The 2,331-nt window shown below is 36.0% G+C and overlaps 1 non-coding gene across 1 annotated transcript; it reads left to right on the top strand.

Annotated features, from left to right (window-relative positions):
- The first annotated feature begins 248 nt into the window (after window positions 1–248).
- Window positions 249–354, top strand: LOC121204214 (small nucleolar RNA R71). Its single transcript, XR_005899143.1, has one exon. It is a non-coding gene; the product is annotated as a small nucleolar RNA R71 (small nucleolar RNA).
- Window positions 355–2,331: the final 1,977 nt, after the last annotated feature.

Here is a 2,331-nt window from a genome sequence, read left to right on the forward strand (position 1 = left end):
TTTTTATTCAAGAGTTCTACCTGATTTGACAATATGGTGACGGAATTGACGTTATAAACACCGGATATTTTCGTTGGCTTTGTCCTCATGACTTGCCACTGATAGTATTTAGTGACATCTCCTCAATAAAATCATAGGCATCTTCAGGTGTTTTATTATTGATAGTTCCGCTAGCAGCTGCGTCAACCATTTGCCGAGTCAAAGGGTTCAGACCATTGTGGAATGTTTGAACTTAGAGCCAAAGAGGTAACCCATGGTGAGGGCACTTTCTCAGTAAGTTCTTGTATCTCTCCTATGCATCGTAAAGGGTTTCTATATCCATCTACACAAAAGATGAGATATCATTATGTAATTTAGCCGTTTTAGCCGGCGGAAAATATTTTAGTGAAAATTTTCGGTCATTTGTTCCCCTGTAGTAATTGACCCTTATGGTAACGAGTTCAACCACTGTTTAGCTTTGTTCTTCAATGAAAAGAGAACGTATGGCATCATCAGAAATGCCATTAATTTTAAATGTATCGCATTGTTCTAAGAAGTTCGCTAAATGAGCATTGGGATCCTCATGCTGCAAACCATCAAACTGAACAAATTATTGCATCATTTGAATAGTGTTAGGTTTTAATTCAAAAGTATTTGTAGCTACATCAGGTCTAACTATGCTTCATTCAGTCCTTGTTAAAGAAGGTTTAGCATAATCATATATAGTTCGTGGAGTAGGATTTTGATTAGCCGCAATTGCAGGAGGTAGCTGATTGGTTTGGTTTTCAGCCATCTCTTGATTGGGGGTTGAGTATCGTCTTCTTGCTCGTTCTCTGTGTATCATAAGCTTCGCCTTATTTCTCTTTGATTTCTGTAAACTGTAAGATCGATTTCTTCGTCAAAAAGTAATGGTCCTGACTGGTTTCTTCTAGTCATAAACTATAAAAACCTGCCAAGAGAAAGAAAAAGTAAATTAATAAGTAATAATAATAAAAAAATTAAATTGCAAGAAAAATAAATGGCTAAAGTAATAAAAATTGAGCGTTCCTAATATCTCAGTTCCCCGGCAGCGGCGCCAAAAACTTGATCGCGTTATCTCGTGATAGGTTTTAAATATTTATAATTACTCGCTCTTGGACTAACTATTATCGCGATGTAGGCAATTGTACCTATCGAACAATAGTATAGTTTTAGCAAGACCGGATTGTCGAACCCAAAGGAACTAAAAGTACTAGTAATGACTGTCTTTTTATTATCTAGCCTAAGAATAAAGAGATTTTGTTTTAATTAACTAATTATCTAAACTAAGAACTCACAGAGAAAAGAATTGGGGAATTGCTTTTGGGAAAATCTATTGAATGAAGACAATACCTAAGGAAAAATCCACCTAGACTTTACTTGTTATTCCGGTCTGAATCAGACGATTTATTCATTCAACTTGTTCTGGAGAGATCCCTAAGTTATGTTATTATCCCTATTCAAGACTAATAACGTCTAATCCCTAGATTGAATAACTGAGACTTTTCTCTAATTAACACTCTAAGGTTGCATTAACTTGATCTATGGATCCCCTTATTAGGTTTCACCCTAATTTGGCAAAATCTTGTCACCCTATTTCTAGGCACACAATCAACTCCGCTTAATTATGACAAAAGTACTCTTAGATAAGGTAGTTCCACAACTGGGCTACCATTGGTGTGTGGGCTGGGTGGGTCGATATTTATATCCCCACATAGTGTGACGAGGGACGGAGCTGGTGTGTAGCAGATGGATAATTTGGGTGGGATTGCATTGCATGTTTAATCATTTCTCTTTGTAACACCCTTCGCCCGTATCCCTCGCCGGAACAGGGTTCGAGGTGCTACCAGATTTAAACTTATCCATTTATATAAAACCAGACCGTAAAAATTTTAGATCAATTTTAAACTTTTCATACACACGTATATTATCCTTTAATCGGGCTTACAAGGCCCAAAATATTCATGAGGCATTATTAAATATTTACCAATATCTTAGTCTTGTATCATTTACTTACTCAACTCTAACAATTTATGGTGATTTGCCAAAATCACGTTACTGCTGCTGTCCCAAGAAGATTTATTACAAATTTACTCTTTCACAATTTACTCTTTCACACATCTTTGCATTCACATTATTTAAACATGCATATCACCAATCAATTTCATCACATATCTATAATTTCACTCAAGCATAATCTCAATACAATACATCATGCTCAACGATTCGCACACAGCCGTTCAAATTAGCAATTATAAGATGATTCCGCACATAGTCCACCCTTATCGATAATTTACGATGGTTTTGCCCTTACTCACATATATGACATAGGCA

The sequence above is a fragment of the Gossypium hirsutum genome, chromosome A07 (assembly GCF_007990345.1).
Source record: "Gossypium hirsutum isolate 1008001.06 chromosome A07, Gossypium_hirsutum_v2.1, whole genome shotgun sequence".
Lineage (NCBI taxonomy): Eukaryota > Viridiplantae > Streptophyta > Magnoliopsida > Malvales > Malvaceae > Gossypium > Gossypium hirsutum.